At 48.6% G+C, this 19,895-nt stretch overlaps 1 long non-coding RNA gene across 1 annotated transcript; it reads right to left on the reverse strand.

Moving 5' to 3' along the window:
* Positions 1-15,341: 15,341 nt before the first annotated feature.
* On the reverse strand, positions 15,342-19,203 carry LOC136458881 (uncharacterized). The gene is made up of 3 exons (XR_010760079.1): positions 18,991-19,203; positions 16,337-16,444; positions 15,342-16,233 (listed from the first exon to the last, which is right to left on the reverse strand). It is a non-coding gene; the product is annotated as an uncharacterized lncRNA (long non-coding RNA).
* Positions 19,204-19,895: the final 692 nt, after the last annotated feature.

Genomic DNA, 19,895 nt, shown 5'->3' on the forward strand with positions numbered 1-19,895 from the left:
CTAAGAAAACACATTTAATTGCCGTAAAAAGAATCCTTAGGTATCTTAAGCACACGCCAAGTATTGGTCTTTGGTATCCCAAAGGAGCTTTATTTGACTTAATTGGCTATTCCGATTCGGATTACGCCGGATGCAAAGTTGATAGAAAAAGCACGTCCGGAGGGTGCCATTTGCTTGGAAGATCTCTTGTGTCTTGGTCCTCTAAGAAACAAAATAGTGTGGCTTTGTCCACCGCCGAAGCGGAATACATTACTGCGGGTGCTTGTTGTGCACAAATATTATACATGAAACAAACTTTACTAGACTATGGAGTAGTTCTAGAGAAAGTACCTCTTTTGTGCGACAATGAAAGTACGGTAAAACTTGCAAATAATCTGGTTCAACACTCTCACACCAAGCATATAGATATCCGCCATCACTTTCTAAGAGATCATGTAGCTAAAAATGATATATCACTAGAAGGTGTAAGATCCAAAGATCAATTAGCGGATATCTTCACTAAACCGCTAGATGAGGCTTCATTTTGTAGATTGCGGAATGAGCTCAATGTACTTGATTTTAGTAACTTCACTAAAAATTGAGCTTGTGTTGTCCCTTGCATTCATTGTAATATACAACATGTTTAATTTATGGCAATGCATATAGGGCTTGTCTAACATGGTTAAGATAACCGCCGAAAAGCGTGTGAAGAAGCTTAACCTTGGATCAAACTTGACAAGCAACTAGATTTACTTACAAGTATTACATATGCATGAATGTTGTTTTGTCATTTTGTTCCATTTGCCCTCTTGTTGCCTATTTTCTTAAAAAGAATTATAGCATAAGGCAAAATATTTTGAAAAATATGAGGGTTTGAGAGAGGTCACTCACATCAGTTCCAATTGGTGTTTATTTGGATCTTATTCAAGTTGGGACTTGATTGGGAACAGGCAGCGCGAAGGAAGGTTGAAGGTTTGCTGGAAAAGGAGCACCGAACGCTGCACCGGACGCTGCTGTCCAGCGTCCGGTCAGTTCACAGGAGGTGAACTGCTACTGAAGGAGTGACCGGACGCTGCGTCTGTGCGTCCGGTCAGGAAGGGTTCAGCGTCCGGTCGATCAAGGAAGGACTAGCGGTATTGACCGGACCCTACCTGCGTCCGGTCATGGACCACCGGACGCGTCCGGTCAGTGGATCTCGCGCGTTTTCAGGACTCCTTTCTCCGATTCCTTTTCTGTCGCGTGTGGGGAACTATTTAACAGCAAGACCGTACCCCTGTTCGACCTCAACCCGCCGTGACCTAGCCCAAGCCACCGCCGCAGCCTAGCCGCGCGCCACCTGTGCCGGTCACCTCGCGCCCACGCCGCCATGCCCTCGCCTCACCACGCCACCGCGGTCGGCCCCCGCTTGCCAGCCGCGCTCTAGCCGAGCCCACAGCCGAGCTACGAGCCCCGTCCTCGCGCGCCACCACCGGCCCGTTGCAGCCACGCGCCGCCATCCCGCGCGCCACTGCACCTGCTCAGCACCATGCCGGCCTCCTCGTGCCTAAAGCTCGCCGCTCCACCATCGCCAAGGCTGCCGGTCCTCACGCCGAAGTGCCCTAGCCTTACCATCCCCTTGATTGGTAAGGCAAGCTTTATTTTTCAATCTTGATCTCTACATTGGTGACCTAGATCGATTTATTGTCTCTGATTCTCCATTACATTCAGGACATTTACCCTAACCCTAGCCCGGTTCCGAGGATCCCCCATGTGACATCTTATCTATTCTCGGTTTGCGGATCGTTAGGTAGAAAGCCATACGATTCAAATTCGCATCTACATTGCTTTCTCTATTAGGGTTTCACATCTATTAGACATATGGTATTTATTTGTATCTCCATCTATTCTATCGTGCAGCGAGTCGGTTCTGTTGTGTTTCGTCTGGCAGTTGGCAGTCAACTCGGAGCCAAGCTCACGAGTAAGGATCGAGGCCAAGCCTCGAAAGCGGCAGTTTGATAGTTGATCTTCATCAGCGACAGTTCACCATCTTGTCAGTTCAGATGGCTCGCACCAAGAATGTTGGTGGTGGCCCAGGTGATGATGATCGAAGGCCCCCGCCTCGCCAGCCAGCCGGATCTAAAGGCAAGTCAACCAAGCAGGTAACATCCAAGAAGCGGAAGTACCCCGACATAGAGACAGCGAGAGCAGCAGCTGTTGCAGAGGCCGCAGAGCGTGCCGAGAGAGGTGGTACCCATAGCGGAGTTGTCATTGCAAATCAACCAGTTTCACCCGCAGTCAGAGCTGCGATCGAGGATGTTGAGCGTTGTCACGGTAGTCTAGCTGGGACTGCCATGCTTGCAGGACGACGGGTTGCCATTGAGGAGGGTCCGTCAGCACAGCAGCAGCCCCCACTAGCAGAGCCTCAGCTAGCTCAGGAGACTCAGGAGGGTCAGGAGACCGAGCCGGCACCTCAGCTACGCCGCTCGAGTCGTACCAGTGCTGCAGTTCCACCGAGGCCAGTTACACAGCGCAGTGGTTTACGGCCTCCACCCAGACCACAGGGTCCGCCTCCAGTGGTTCACCTCGACTTGAGGGCCGCTACAGCCAGGCAGGTTCAGCAGCTGTGGTTTGTTGAGTTTGAGGTTTGGTTTTCTCCGAGGAGGGATGAGAGAGCAGCTGAGGGGTTCTACACGCCACTGCAGGAGGATTTCTATAATGCATATCTTAACAGTGGGGCAGTGTTCAGATCTCAGAGGGTCTGTTAGATAGAGTCCATTATGGCAGTAGCCAGAGAGAGCATTCGGCAATACTTGTCATATTTGCCAGGACTGACAGATTTGATTGGACGGACGGGCATATATGTACCTTCTTGGGTCCGTCAGTTTTATGCCTCGCTCTACATCGATCCTCATCACAGATTCATTCACTTTGCTTTCAAAGGCAAAGACTACAGAGTGACTAGTGGCAGAGCCAGGGAGATACTGAGACTACAGGAGCAGCCTATAAAGATGCATGAGTTTTGCTATGGACAGCAGGAGCCTCCCAGGCATCCTCATGGAGGGCAGGTGCCCCCTACAGATTTAGTGCGGCATTGCTTCAAGGAGCCGTTTGGAGAGGGGTCGAGCAAGAACCCCAGTGACTTGACTCCTATAGCGAGGATACTAGAGGTCATCATCAGGAGGACACTGCTTCCTAGGTTGGGATACAGGGAGGGCCTAACTCGCTTACAGCTCTGGCTTCTTAATGCCATCATGCAGATGACAGTATTTGACATCTGGGACCTCCTTCTTTCAGAGATGGAGGATACTATAGCTGAGGGGTTCAAGGGTCATAGGCAGCTTCCCTATGCTCACTAGATCACGTTCCTCATCCGCAGAGTTGTGCTTGATAAGCCCCCTGGCATGATGGATGAGTATACAGGTGCCACTACAGAGTTCCCAGCCTACAACCTGTCACAGAGGATCAGACACACCACTCCTCAGGCACCCAGACAGCCTAGCCGTCGTCCCGACGTGCTAGAGTCCGCAGCTCAGCAGGATGAGATCATCAGAGGGATTGCAGCCACTGAGGAGGAGGAGCTAGAGGCATAGCAGGAGGTGAGCGAGTATAGTGACAGCTCCGACGACGACTACCAGCCTATACCTCAGATGCCTCCACACAGACATGATGCAGAGGCCGGTAGCTCCAGTTCTGCACCACTTGCTCCGCAGACAGACCCCGCTCTCATAGCTATTCTTGAGCGGATGCAGTAGGATCAGACACGACAGGCACAGGAGATAGCTACCAACTTCGCACAGTTTCAGGCTCGTCAGGACGAGTTTCAGCGGCAGCAGCAGCTCCTTCAGCACCAGTAGTTACTTATGTAGCAGCAGCTCATGGAATTCATGCAGCATGTAGTGACAGCCATTGGGATCCCACTGCCATAGACTTCGCCCCAGCTTGCATAGCCTCCTACCACTTCGACGACTCCAGCAGTACAGCCCATCGGGCTCTAGAGTCAGGGACAACCTCCAGCTCAGTTTACTTCACCTCCTGTATAGGTGTCCCAGTGGTTAGCCTCACCTAGTGTAGCCCCGCAGTTCACTCCTTATCACACGGGTTTCTCACTAGAGTAGTCTTCCTCGCTATTCGTACCTGACATGTCAGTCTCCAGGAGTCTTGGAGCATCTTTCAGCGAGTTGACCGGTATGCCTACTCCGCCTCACATGCATACTGCCGGTCCATCTGCAGCAGCTCCAGCTATCATGACTACTCAGAGGCTCCCCTCGTCTGTTGCCTCATCAGATCCTACGACAGACATACTTGTAGCTTCATAGGCAGCACCAGCCCCAGCTCAGACCCAGACTGCTTCAGCAACACTTCCTGCTTTAGAGGGTCAGTCAGTTCAGAGCTCAGGGTCCGATGATGATGGCGCCCAGTTCCATCTTGCTCCACGTACTTCAGCGCCCGACTCGTCCGCTGCAGCCCCGCCGACCGACCCTTAGGTTTTGGTGTTTGACGCCAAAGGGGGAGAGGGTTTGAGTATGTAGACTTAGGAGGAGCGAGTTTTAGGGGGAGCTAGTTATCTAGTATTAGCTTATTATATACATTTAGAGTTTTATTTGTGTGATACACTATTACTTATGCATTCGTGTGTTTACTTTCATGCATACTATTATATATATGTGATAGTGCTATCTACGTGATTGTGATATTTGACATGTGTGATTTCTACTTTGCATTATCTATATGTCATATCACGTGTGTAATGCTCATTTGCCTTTTGCTTCCACGTTTATACTTCGAAGCAAATGAGCTTTGTTATTTGTACTCATGCTTAATTCATATCCTTTGAGTACATTGTGTTGGCTTGGGTCATATAAGCTTGACTAACTCTTTTGTTCTTATTGACAAAAGCTTATATGAACCAAGCCCGTCAAAAACCTCACTCCACAACATACTCGAGGTAGTATTGTCATCAATTACCAAAAAGGGGGAGATTGAAAGCATCTAGGCCCCTAGTTGGATTTTGATGATTAATGTCAATACAAGATTACCATGACTAACATGTGTTTTGCAGAGGCAATTAAGTTAGGTCATGGTAATGGAGATCGATTGGGCAATCGAGGTTGTCATGCCCCTACGATGGAAATCGTTTTGGTTTTCAAAGGATGGACGACAAGGTTAAGGATAACTAGTTCTAAGTGTCGATTGGAGTTGGAGAAACACTTAGAGTAGTTTAGGACTTTGTTTTTCCTTTGGCCGTACTATGAAGGGGGGTATGAATGGGTAGCTTGACCTAGTTGAGTCTAGTGAGTTAGGTGTGGTGCACACTTGTGTAAACTAGCTCTAGGTAGCTCCTATGAATGCCTAAGATCCTATGGAGCAAACTTCATTCACATATGTTCGAATGTTGGAAGTGAATGGAGGGTCAAACACTGACCGGACGCTGGCCGCAGGGTCCGGTCAGTTCATTTGACCGTGAAGAACAAGTCTGGAGTGACCGGACACTAGAAGGTTGTGTGACCGAACGCTGAGGGCTAGCGTTTGGTCGACTCCATTAAGAGTCTAGACTTGGGAAAGAGTGACCGGACGCGTCCGGTCAGTGGTGACCGGACCCTGAGTATCTAGCGTCCGGTCGTTTACAGTAAGCATCCAAGAGCGACCAGACGCGTCCGGTCGGTACTGACCGGACCCTGACAGCGTCCGGTCATCATTTGAAAACTGTTCGCGGGTTGAACTGACCGGAGCGTCCGGTCAAAACGATCGGAGCGTCCGGTCATCCCGCAGAAGCTCATAACGGTTCGTTTTTCAGGCTGCCTTATAAATAGAGGCTCCACTCGTGAGTGGAGTAACTTTTGCTCATTTCAACAGCTGAGAAACACATTTGTGAGTGCCAAGAAGAGCAAGGTCCTAGTGAGGTGTTTGTGATTTGAGAATCCAAGAGAGTAGCCTCACTAGCAAATCAAGAGTAGCAAAGTGTGCATCCATCTTCTCATTAGGCTTCGCGTGGTCAAGTGAGAGTTTGTGCTTATTACTCTTGGTGATCGCCATCACCTAGATGGCTTGGTGGTGATTGGGAGGTTGGTGTTCACCCGGCGGAGCTTGTGGGTGACCCAACTCAAGTTGTGAGCGGCTTTGGGTGATTCACCGTGACGGAGTGTCAAAGAATCAACCCGTAGAGAGCACTTGATCCTTGCACGGATCAAGGGGGAGCTACACCCTTGCGCGGTTGCTCCAACAAGGACTAGTGGGGAGTGGCGACTCTCCGATACCTCGGCAAAACATCGCCGCGTTCCTTTCTCTCTCTATTTACTTTGAGCACTTACTTTGAGTATTTAATTTGAGCAATTCAATACTTGTTTTACATCCATAGAATTGCTTGCTAGAGTAAGTTTGGAACATAGGTTGTGAGGTTGTTGTGCATTAGTTTGATATAAACACTTTTCTAGGCACAAGGGGTTAATTGGGCTATCCGTAGGATTTGATTAGTACAAGAGAATTTAGAATTAGCCCAATTCACCCCCCCCTCTTGGGCATCTTGATCCTTTCAGTACACAGGGACAGTTGCGAATAGAAATGAAGTGGGAGTTTTGATTGATAAGAGCCTCAAAAATAGTGTGGTGGAAGTAAGAAGGCAAGGAGATAGGATTATCTTAGTCAAGCTTGTCATTGGTGATATGGTCTTGAACGTAATTAGTGCATATGCCCCCCAAGTAGGCCTCGACGAGAGTGCTAAGAGACAGTTCTGGGAAGACTTAGATGGCCTGATTAGAGCTGTACCCAGTAATGAGAAGCTTTTTATAGGAGGAGATCTTAATGGGCATGTATGTACTATAAGCGCTGGTTTCGAGACAGTTCATGGAGGTTTTGGGTATGGTAGTAGGAATCAGGAGGGGGAGGAAGTTCTAGACTTCGCGGTAGCTTTTGACCTGATGATAGCCAACACTTTTTTTGAAAGAGAGAATCTCATCTAGTGACCTTTAGTAGCGGACAACACTCTAGCCAGATTGACTTTGTCCTCACAAGAAGAAAGGACAAACGAGCATGCATGGGTTGCAAGGTGATACCAGGAGAGTGTGTTGTTTCTCAACATAAGCTTTTGGTGGCAGACTTTCATTTTCAGGTGCGTGCCCGTAGGGATAAACAAGCTAAGATTGAAAGAACAAAATGGTGAAAACTGAAAGGGGAGACGTCAGAGGTATTCAGAGAAAGGGTTATCAAAGAGGGCTCTTGGAAGGAAGAAGAAGACATAAACAACATGTGGGAGAAGATGGCAACCAACATTCGGAAGGTGGCCTCAGAGATGTGTAGAGTAACCAAAGGAAGCAGAGGCGAGGCTAAAGATACTTGGTGGTGGAACGAGGAAGTCCAAAGGGCTATAAAGGAGAAGAAAGAGTGTTATAGACGCTTGTACCATGACAGGAGTGTGGACAACATAGAGAAGTACAAGGTGGCAAAGAAGACTGCAAAGCGAGCTGTAAGTGTGGCAAAGGGTAGAGCGTACGAGGATCTTTACCAACGTTTGAGTACGAAGAAAGGAGATAAGGACATTTATAGGATGGCTAGAGTTTGTGAGAGAAAGACAAGGGACTTTAACCAAGTTAAGTGCATTAAGGATGAAAGGGAGCATCTCTTGGTGAAGGAGGATGAGATTCGACATCGATGGCAAGAGTATTTTGACAAATTGTTCAATGGTGAGAATATGGACACAACTTTTCAGTTGGATGACTTTTTTGATGACACCAATAGACGTTTTGTGCGGAGAATCCAAGAATCCGAGGTCAGAGAGGCGTTGAAAAGGATGAAAGGAGGTAAGGCGATGGGACCGGATGGTATCCCAATCGAGGTGTAGAGATGTCTCGGGGACATAGCTATAGTATGGCTAACCAAGCTGTTCAACCATATTTTTCGATCGAACAAGATGCCTGATGAGTGGAAGAGAAGTATATTGGTACCGATCTACAAGAATAAAGGGGATATTTAAAGTTGTACTAATTACCGGGGAATTAAGTTGATGAGTCATACTATGAAGCTATGGGAGAGAGTTATCGAGCATCGCTTGAGAGCAATAACGTGGGTCTCTATGAACCAATTTGGTTTCATGCCCGGAAGATCAACCATGGAAGCCATTTTCTTAATAAGACAAGTTATGGAGCAGTATAGGGAGAAGAAGAAGGACCTACACATGGTTTTTATTGACTTGGAGAAGGCTTATGATAAAATACCAAGGAATGTTATGTGGTGGGCTTTGGACAAACATAAAGTCCCAACGAAGTACGTCGGGCTCATTAAGGACTTGTACAGCAATGTTGTGACTAGAGTTCGAACAAGTGATGGAGACACGGATGACTTTCCGATTAGGATAGGACTACATCAAGGGTCAGCTTTGAGCCCTTATTTGTTTGCCTTAGTAATGGATGAGGTCACAAGGGACATACAAGGGGACATCCCTTGGTGTATGCTTTTCGCGGACGATGTAGTGCTAGTTGATGAAAGCCGAACAGGAGTGAATCAGAAACTGGAGTTATGGCGGAAGACTTTGGAGTCCAAAGGTTTTAGACTCAGTAGAACTAAAACTGAGTATATGAGATGTGACTTCGGCACTACTATTCGGGAGGAGGAAGATATTAGTTTGGAAGGTCAAGTAGTGCCTAAGGAGGATACCTTTAGATATTTAGGATCAATGCTACAGAGAGACGGAGATATTGATGAAGATGTTAGCCATAGAATCAAAGCAGGATGGATGAAGTGGCGGCAAGCATCTGGTGTCATATGTGACAAAAGGGTACCACAGAAGCTAAAAGGCAAGTTTTATAGGACGGCGATTAGACCTGCTATGTTGTATGGTGCAGAATGTTGGCCTACGAAAAGACGACATGTTCAACAGATAAGTGTCGCGGAAATGCGTATGCTGCGTTGGATTTACGGTCATACTAGAAGGGATCGAGTTCAGAACGATGATATACGTGATAGATTAGGGGTAGCACCAATTGAAGAGAAGCTTGTCCAACACCGGTTGAGATGGTTTGGACATGTCCAACGGAGACCTCCAGAGGCACCGGTGCGTAGTGGAATCCTAGGCCAGGATAGTAACGTGAAGAGAGGCAGAGGAAGACCGAAGTTGATTTGGGTAGAGGCAATAAAAGGAGACTTGAAAGGATGGAATATACCCAAAGACTTAGCCTTAGATAGGAGTGCTTGGAAGACAGCTATTCACGTGCCTGAACCTTGATTGCTTCTGCTGGGTTTCAACTCTAGCCTACCCTAACTTATTTGAGACTTAAAGGCTTTGTTGTTGTTGTTGTAACATAAATGTTGTGTCAGGGGAGTTACAAGACTACTTATAGTTACTTATGCTATGCTTGAGTAGTAGTACTAGTTTACAGTGATTTTTGGTACCCCTTGGTGAATTAAAAAGGCTTCTTGGTTCTGGATTGCAACACGCATAGGCCTGATCTTGGCATCGTAGAAATTTTCCTTGGCATGTCCTTGTCATCTTGTTCCATCAGTTTGGGAAAATTGTCTGAAACGTTTGCTCATGCTGTCATAATGCATTACTATCTTTGACAAAGATGCAAGCATGATGCAACGAGACATCAGGTCCTGCTGCCTACCTGCTTGTAGCACCTAGTGTTTGCTTCGATTGCTGTCAGTTTTTTTGTCTGCCTGCCTGCTTGTAGCACCGAGCAGACAGTGACTTAGGAAATGCCCTGTAGAAGTCTCCAGCCTCCAGATATCCAAAGAAAGAAAAGCTGACATTCATAAGCATGGTTGTACCTTTATAGCTCCATCTTCAGATAGCAATATAGCACTTGACTTTATGTCTGGGTGTTTTATAGGAGGGCTAAGCTCATGCATGTGTAGGGTGCAGTACGCTACTCCCATATTTATCCTCATCCTACCATTCCAATCAATAGGATCAGTCGGCTCCATCTTCAGATAACTATATCTGAATTCAATTGGCTCCAACCAAACCATAAAAAAAGAATGCTAATGCTCCTAGAAAACGGCGTCCACCAACTGTACAGGTTCTGAAAATGAACATGGTGGATCTTTTCTATTTAGTAAAGCTACTATTTATCTCTGAAATTCCATTTGTCTTTTGATATGTTTTTTTTCTCTTAACAAATACCTTTTCTTGACCATGTGCGCAAGTTAGTTGAACTTTGGAAATATGAGTTTTGCACTGATTAATTTAACTTTGATTCTTTCAATGCTTCGGTGTAAGTTTAATCTGCATTTCTTGGCAGCAAGTTAATCTGAACCAATTAGTCTGCATTTGCTTTTCACACATTCAGGCTATGCTGCCACCACTTAATTGCAGATAACTAGCTGCCTTGTACATGGTTATCTAAAATTGTGCTCTTTAGATATGCTACCTGGATACTTTAATCCCGACTGACGACCCGAAGGATACCCCACGGATCAAGTACTATAACAGGGACAAAATTTTGGAACTGTTGCAGAAAGCAAAGGATGTAGACAACTTCGTATATATTCCAGTTGTAAGTAACCAGTCAATATGCCTGTACTAGAATCAGAATATTGTAAACTATTATCTTTACGTTGGTGGCTTTTCTGGTTTTCAAGAACAAGAGAACAGAGCAAGCTGTGGAAACTCAGCAGGGCAAGAAGCGTGGTGATGCTAAATGCAAGAGAATTGGCTTGGTAAGGACGAATTCCCATGCTTCAGATTAGTGTAATATCAATCAATATAAATCCATTAAAAAGTAGTGTTGTCAGTCATTTTTCATTGTTCCCTTGTTCTTTCAGAAGTCGGAACAGGGCATGGGCAGGAAGGGCGATGCCCATAAACACAAGAAAATTCATCAAGTAAGGACAAGAAAGTTCAGATTATAATGTTTTTTTTCTCGAACATGAAGGAGAGCTGCGTATCATTATATTAAGAAGAAAAACATGGGTTTAGAAACCCCTTACAACACCAAACGCACCCCAACACACTTCACAAGGCACAAACCGTCTCTCACTAGATAAAGACCTGACCCTTGACAACTAGTAGGAACAGAATTCACCCATTGGCTGGTTCTAGACCAAACTCCAGAGATGTAGTTCATCCTCAGCTGCAGCTAAAATCCCAGTAAGACTAGGCTGAATCCCATCAAACACACATCTGTTACGGTGGTTCCAAATAGACCATGCTCCTAGGATGATGAGAGAATTAAGACCCTTTCTTGCCTGACCATCAATTCCGTTGTTCGTGCCTGCCCACCAATCATTAAAAAGCAGTGCTATTAGTCATTTTCTTATCCCCTTGTAATTTCACTGATTATAATGTATCCATTAAAAAGCAGTGCTATTAGTCATTTTCTTTATCCCCTTGTAATTTCAGGACTCAGAACAGGGCATGCTCGTACTTCCATCAGTGGAACATTTGCTAAAGGCATCTATGGATAATGTGCCGGAAGTCGGAGATGAGATGAATGCTTTAGTGAAGGATTATCGATCCAATATGAAGGCAAAGGTTGAAGAGATCAAGGTCATCCAGTCATTGGCAGTGGAGCAAGCAATGGCTATTGAGAACAGAGTTCGAGAGACATTGCTTTTATTCTGAACATATCCTATCTAAAGCTCTGTTTGCTGATGATATGAATGTCATTGAAAAAATGAAGAAAACTCCTGCAATGAACATATCAGGACACAAATTATGTGACTTTACATTTGTAGAATCCCTCAAACCAACTGGCGAGCTATCCAATTTTATTGTAGATGCACTTGCATATCTGTGGAACAAGGAATGGGAGGTCAAAGGCAAGGTCATGCTTTCTCAATGTGCTGTTGTAAGTTCCATATCTTATGCTTTGTCATGCTTTTCTATATCTGGAATACATACCACTACGCTTTCTCATGCTCCATTTTCACCATATTTTTTTCTATGATGAATTGCTGGGAAGGAATCAAAAAACAGGTTATGTCGCAAGGGAAATTCCAACAGCTACACTACTCCGCAAGGACCGGGTTTGTACCATTTTCAGTTTCATTTGTATTCTTAAATCCAACGTACCTTGGATGTAATATTTTTTACTTCTTTTGTTTTTGCAGATTTTTGTTCCACTCCTTATTTGTCGCCATTGGTCTTTGGTTGTGCTAGAACTTGAGAAGCAGAGGGTAGCTATCCTGGATTCCATGAAAATGGATCGTGCGAGGAGAGACATAATAGCTTGTTTGGTTAGATTATTTTTCAGCTTAAAATGTCTTGCCTATGAAACTGTTCCTTTTAATTAAATCTTGAGCTGCCATGATTGACAGTTGCATTCTTGCAGGTGACCACACTCAAAACATATCTTGCTTCTCCAGATATTCAATTTTCTGGGACTGATTATGAAATACCTGTTCAGAAGCAAAGGAATGCGTATGCCTGTGGTATTTACATGCTTCTGTTCATTTTGAACTTTGGGGATGATGAAGTTATCAAGAGCATTGGTGTGGTTAGTCATTTGCCTTTTCTCAATGATTTTTTCATTTCACAATCACAAGTTTCTAGGACTACAGCTTTCTCATATATTTCTCTCGATTATGATCGATGCAGGATAAGGTGACCTGGTACCGCCGATCCCTTGCAATGTTCCTCCTACAGCATCCAGAGAACAAACCCAGCGTTGATGAAGGGGGGCGGTTGGAGTTTGATGAAGATGAGGGACTATATAGCAGTGGCACCTACAAGCTCAAAGAAACAACTCCTACTGCGTCTGATGCTGAGTCTAGTGGAACTGATGGATCTTCTTGTCCTAGTCCTAGTCCTGGTATAGTAGCATCAAACACAAAAAGCAGGGGAAAAAAGGAAAATTGGGATCAAAATCGAGGACTACGTTTCATCCTAGACAAATTAGTCCATTCACCTGCCCATTTGAGTTGAATAGTTCTTGGCGTCAAGAACCGCCTCTAGATCAAGCAATGGATTTGAGGCGTCTCATAGTTAACAATGAAGCGTTGAAGAGGTACTTCTTTTCAATACCTGCACATTTTAGTTCAGTAGTTCTTTAAACTTACACCTATAATAATCAATTTATTTCCACTTCCCAATCATACCAGCCATATTTTCATTGAACCGCGGAAAGAAAGTGATGCTTTGAGTGACATTACCTGGCAAATATCTGGAGGTCAGATTGCCCAAATCTTTGCTGACGAAAAAGGTGTTATGGTCGGCCAAGTGTACCAGCGGAGGCAACGCACCAACAGTGGCTAGAATGCGGCTTCAGTTGGTTAGATCAGCTTCAGCTTGTTAGATCACAGGAGCTTTTCGTGGAGTTTGTTGGAAGTTTGTTAGCTGCATGTTTAGTTGTTAGCTGCATGTTTAGTTTGTTAATAAATTAGTGGCATGCTTGTATTTCGCCTATAAGGCAAACCATTGGTTTAATGAAGAAAGGAACCTGGGATTGAGACTTACCGTCTCCCTTGGGTGCCCAGCCATAGCACTATTCACTGTCACTTCCTTGTCGCTCAGAGTCCAGGCGTCGGTCACGGCGCCGTCTGTTCACCGCCGAGGATTCAAACCACGGCCAGCAACCTCCCACTCTTACCACCTGCGCAGCCGCAACAATCTGGTATCATGCAGATGAGCATGCCCATGTCGTTCGCACCCATGACAACGCCGCCGCCGCTCCCGCACTTTCAGCCGGACACCGATCACCTGATGGTCCCCAAGTACCACAAGCTGTCGTTTTCGTCGTTCGATGGCCGGGATGATCCGCTTGGCTGGCTGAACAAGTGCGAACAGTTCTTCCGTGGCCAACAAACACGCCCGGCCGATCAAGTCTGGCTGGCGTCGTACCACCTCACGGGCGCGGCGTAGCAGTGGTATCTCGTCCTCGAGAGTGAGATCGGCCGTCCACTTTGGACGGCGTTCCGGACTCTATGCCAACCACCTGGCCGATCTGGCACGGTTGCCCTTCACATCCACCGTCGACAAGTACATGGAGGCGTTCCAAGCGCGCACGGCGCACGCGGGTACTCTCACTCCCCTGCAGAAAGCACAGCTCTTCACCGGCGGTCTCCCGGACCACATCCGCGTCGATGTCGAGCACCATGAGCCGCAGACCCTCCAACACGCCATGTGGCTGGCACGCGCGTATGAGCGGCGCAATGCATCGATCCTCCCCGCGCTACCAGCTCCTGCACGGCCACATCGACTCCCCGGAGGTGCGCCCGCGGCCCTTCCGGCTCCTGTTGGCTCTCAGGCCGCGCCCACGACTTCGTCGCCCTCTGCCACAACTCCACCACCGCGCGTCTACAAGAGGCTGTCCCCGGATGAGATGGCTGAACGCCGTAAGCAGGGGCTCTGCTACAATTGCTACGAACCTTACGTCCACGACCACAAGTGCGCACGCCTCTTCTTCCTCGAGGCGGCAGACTACATCATCCAGGAGCCCGAAGATGAGGACAACGGGCCGGCGGCATCGACCGTTTTGGCCGCTCCGTTCGACCCCGACGTGCCGCTCATATCCCTCTCCGCTATCACGGGGATCCGCGCGGAGGACACCATGCAACTCTGCGTCCGGATCGGCGTGCACGAGCTGACGACGTTGCTCGACTCTGACTCCACCCACAACTTCATCAGCGCATCGGCAGCTCGGCGCACCGAGCTCTAGTTCCAGGACAGTCGTGGCGCCCACGTCGTCGTGGCCAACGGTGACCGCATGGCCTGTCGGGGGCTTGCCCACGACGTCGCTCTACGGATAGGGGAGGAACACTTCACGGTGGACTGCTACTCCATTCCCCTCGACTGCTACGACATGGTCCTCGGGGTTACATGGCTGTGCACCCTGGGCCCCATCTTGTGGGATTTCGAAGACCTCTGCATGGCATTCAACCACCACGGCCGGTGCGTTCTATGGAAGGGCATCGGGTCGACCCGCACAGACATCCCACCGACGGGCTGTCTCCACGCTGCCCGCGTCCACGCCGCCCACGGCACAAAGTCGCAGCAACTGGAGCGGCTACTGGACGCCTACATCGATATCTTCGACCCCCCCGTCCGTCCTACCGCCAGCACGTCCGTGTGACCACCGCATTCATCTCAAGCCGGCCACAGATCCTATAGCCGTACGCCCTTACAGGTACCCCCAGCTACAAAAGGATGAGTTGGAGGCGCAGTGTGAGGCGATGCTGCAGCAAGGCATCATCCGGCCCAGTACTTCCCTGTTTTCGGCGCCAGTCCTGTTGGTCAAGAAACAACATAAGACCTGGAGATTCTGCGTCGACTACAGGGCTCTCAACGCTGCCACGGTGAAGGACCGGTTCCCCATTCCCGTGGTAGAGGAACTCCTAGATGAACTTCATGGCGCACGCTTCTTCACGACCAAGTGTATCAGCGGAGGCAACGCACCACCAGTGGCTAGAATGCGGCTTCAGTTGGTTTGATCAGCTTCAGCTTGTTAGATCACAGGAGCTTTTCATGGAGTTTGTTGGAAGTTTGTTAGCTGCATGTTTAGTTTGTTCCTAAATTAGTGGCATGCTTGTATTTCGCCTATAAGGCAAACCATTGGTTTAATGAAGAAAGGAACCTGGGATTGAGACTTACCGTCTCCCTTGGGTGCCCAGTCGTAGCACTATTCACCATCACTTCCTTGTCGCTCAGAGTCCAGGCGCCGGTGATGACGCCGTCTGTTCGCCGCCGAGGATTCAAACCACGGCCAGCAACCTCCCACTCTTACCACCTGCGCAGCCGCAACAATCTGGTATCAGACTTGATGGCTTCATCGGGACTGTTCGCCGCCGCCATCACGCCCACCACCGCCGCCGCTACCGCCATCGCGCCCACCACCACCACCACCGACGTTGCCGCCATCGCGCTCACCACCGCTCCCATCACCGGTATCTCCGCCGCCGTCATACCCTCCGCTCATCCATCGCAGCCTACTATGCCCGCCATCCCCCTCGAGGCACTCAACGCCTTCACCGCTGCCATCCAGGGCCTGTAGACCCAGATGGGCGACATGCGCCTACAAATGGGCACTATGGCCACCAGACTGGCGGTGATCGAGGGCCGACCATCCCTCTCCGCCCCGCTGTTCCCGCAATATGGCCTTCCCGGGTTACCCACTCTCCAAAAGGGTAGAGAAACAACAGAGCATGTAGTATTCTATAAGAAATATGGAAATATAATCGTCTCATCCAAAATTATCAAGTAGAGAGCTGACCTGTTACTATGTCATGGTCATGGCTGTCGAACATTTTTTTGTTTCAATATGACCAGAGAAAAGAAAAGTCGGTGTCCACATATATAAAAGGAAATGATCCCAGATCTTAGTACTGTACAGGCAAGATCAAAATAACCTAGCAGATGAAAACATGGAGAGGAGCCCTAATTATTTGTAAACTGAGATTCATCAATTCCTTTGCACAAACCATAGAAGAGGAAATATACAATTGGGGGTACCTTGTGCACAAACCATCGATGGACACCTGCTGATGGTGGGGAGATGCTGATCTTGCATGTGTTGAACATGCAGAAACGTACTCTCTTTCTGCTTGAAGCAACTGATACCTGTGTACAGATCGAAAAGGAGGCTTGAAACTTGATAGTAAAAGTAAAAGAGATCAACAAACACAACATTTTACCGCCAAAAGTTTTTTTGTGGTAAAGCACTGTCATAGGAAAAAAGACCGCCGCTGGTTTCCAAAAACAAAACTGATTAACCCAAGAAAATATAACATGCTTGTCAAGGTAACAGTATAGTATGTACCCTTTGGACAGACCCCAATCCAGACTTATCAAATATTAATCATGGCATTAACCTGCCCACCACTGGTTCTGATTCAGTGTCTTTTATTCATGCAATCGTTAAATGAGGCCACAAGAACTATTGCAAAAACTGCAGAACATAGTGTTTGGTTCAGTGCAGGGTAATGAAGCTATGGATTGTACCCGAACCATCAATGATCTATTTGAATTAAACAAAGTGCAATCTGTTCTTTCCAAAAACAGAGGATGCATAGCAGCTGCACTTGTGGAATCTCTGAAAAGAGGTGGAACTAAATGATAAACCGCAGGAACTTTGGCATTTCACCCATCATCAGAAACGGGTTTCACAGTTTTACCATCGCTCAAAGTAGTTTCGCTAGTTTGCCATTATGAAACTGGTGTCACCCGCTGAAATACATTTTAGGTAGTTTTAATTCATGGAAAAAAAAGAAGACGCCTCCTTCCACTTCTACCTCTGTCTCCTGTTATCTTCCTCGAAACGGATTGAACACAAAACGGATCGGCTCCTCCATCCCTAGCGGCATTAGCGCCGCCCGCACCGTGCCTGACTGCATCGGTGACCAACGAAGTCCACACCGATGCGGCCATCTGGAGCTCGAACGCAAGAACAGAACGAACACGAGCGCACGAACAGAGAAGGGGCGAGCACAAAAATCGACGAAACCGGTCGAAATCAAAACGAATCGCTCCCAAACATTGCACAGACCATCACAAGGGAGTTGGTGAGCATACTCTAAGAGATCATTGCCCAATTTCAGCTTAAACTCTAGGAAATGCAAGATTTGGGGCAAGAAGGGGGGTTTTCACCCTAAACCGAAAATTGGATCGATCTACGAGCTCGTACCAAATTAGTTGAATCACTTGGGGGATTTGATCAGCACATATCCTTGCTCGAATCGACTAAAAAAGAACGAACAAAAATGCCCTTAAATCGACCGATTGAAGGACGAACAGGAGAGGAGAAAAACACAGAAAACACAAGAATGCAGAGCTGCGAAAATAAAATCACAAATCTCTTGAATCCTGACGCTGTTCACGCAAAACACAAGAATGTAGACGTACACGATTCAAGAGCAAGAAAAATAGCCAACTGTTCCGGTAGGCAGCTGAACCAGGATGAACAAGAGGGCCGATTCAACTGTGGCTGGCGGCTCCGGCGGTTGTGAATACCGTATCAAGTGAAAGAAGTAATTTAATACTCCAAAGATTTGTACTAATTCACGGATGCAAGAACCAAGCTTTTGACCAAACTAAATCAAATCATTCAAAGACAGGCAAGGAAATCACACGCAGAGCAACGGAGGGGCTGCTCTCCAACCTGCTGTTGAACAAACGCAAGCACAGGAACCAAGAAGGCCAGGAGCCCAGGAGCGAGCACAGCTCGTTGCAAGCACGCACGCTGCTGATGCGCTCAGTGCTGGGCTCCGGCTCCCGCCGCCAGGGCTGGCGGGTGGACTGGACACCTCCGGTCGGCGGCCTCTGCCGTCACCCGGCCGGCCGAACAGAAGCTGGCGCACGGGGACGTCCTCCTCCTCCTCCTCGTTCCCTCCCGGCAGGAACGCCACGCGTCGAGCCAAGCCAGCGGCCGGAATGCCCACGCAGAAGCGTCTGCTCCCGTCGTCTGCCTCGCCCGGCCCCGACGCCCAAGTCGAGGAAGCTCCTGGCGCTGACGCGGACGGCTGCGGCGGGGGCGACCAACGGTCGCCGAAGCTGCCGCTGGGGATGGAGGAGATGGAGTAACGGGAGAGAGGGCCGATCCGTTTTGACGTTCGATCCGTTTGGATGAACATAACAGGGCAGGGGTAGAAATGGAAGGAGGCGTCTTCTTTTTTTTTCCACGAATTAAAACTACCTAAAATGTATTTTAGCGGGTAACACCAGTTTTATAATGGTAAACTAGCGAAACCACTTTAATGGATGGTAAAACTGTGAAACCTGTTTCTGATGATGGATGAAATGCCAAAGTCCCTGGACCGCATGGACCGAATAGGTATACATCCACAGTGCGAGACGACTGGAGGCGGGGACCTCTGCAAATTCACGCACATGCATGGCCGATAATTTTGGGGGAAAAATCGAAGCTGGTAGTATGCGTAACACATTCGTAAATTCAGTAATCATATGAGATCGGAATACCAATAGGCAAATAGCATAGGTTAGGGTGTGGTCGATAATATGCGTGGAAAAATCGAAGCGGGTAGTAGGCATAACACACTTCTAAAATCAGTAATCAGATGAGACCCGAATAGAAATAGCCAAATAGCATATGTTAGGGTTTGGGCGCTCTAGTTTCGCAAGCGGTGAGGGAACAGAAGGGCTCGGCATACCTGGTGGGGCACCATCGCCGAAGAAGGCCCCGTGGAGAGGACCTGGGCACCCAGCTTACGGTGGCGCCCTGCTGCCCAGTAGTCGTCGTCACCGTGGGCTACGGAAAAGCAGGGCGAGGACATGTGGCGGCGGCGGAGACGTGGACGGGTACAGCGAGGGAGAAGGGATGGGGGAGGCGCTGGGATTCCGCGCAGGTAAAGCCGACGGCGCTGCGGTGGCGCCGCGCCGCGGCGAAGCTGCTGCGGTGGTGCACCAGCGTGAGGCGCGGGTGAGGTGTGCGGAGGCGGCTCGGCGCTGCTGCGGGGCGACGTCGCAGCGGATGGAGGGCGCAGGTGGTGCGGTGCTCTATCGGGGTCGCGTCGAGGCCGGTGGCGGTTGCAGGAGCGGCGGTTTCCTCGGTGCCGTCGCTGCGATTCTTTTTTTTTGGGGTTAATTGAATCAGTGCCATTATAACTTTGCTGTTTTGGAGGCACACCATTACAACTCGCGAAACTGGGCAGGTGCCATTACGATTCTGGTGGAAGCTGAAATACACCACTATCTACGTCTGAGAGCTACTTAGGCCCACATGCAGATGATAGTATTTTCGTATAGACCAAAATGCCCCCACTACTCTCCCTCCTCTGCACTGACTGACATATGGACCCCGCTTGTCATCTTCTCCCTCCATCCTGGCGGCGCGTCCAGCTGAGGGGCGGGCCCCCCCCCGGCGGTGCAGCTATCCAGCGGCGCGGCCCTCGACGTCATGGACAGACAAGGGCACGGCTCCTAGGAGGCGCGGTGGGCCCAAGGGCACGGCTCCCCGACGCAGCTGTCCAGGGCGGCCCAGGGGCGTGGCTCCCAGGCGGCATGGCTCCGCCGTGAGACGAGGGCGCTGCCGCCAGCCCCATATGCGTCCCTTGTG

This window comes from Miscanthus floridulus, chromosome 6 (genome assembly GCF_019320115.1).
Source record: "Miscanthus floridulus cultivar M001 chromosome 6, ASM1932011v1, whole genome shotgun sequence".
In the NCBI taxonomy this organism is placed as follows: domain Eukaryota; kingdom Viridiplantae; phylum Streptophyta; class Magnoliopsida; order Poales; family Poaceae; genus Miscanthus; species Miscanthus floridulus.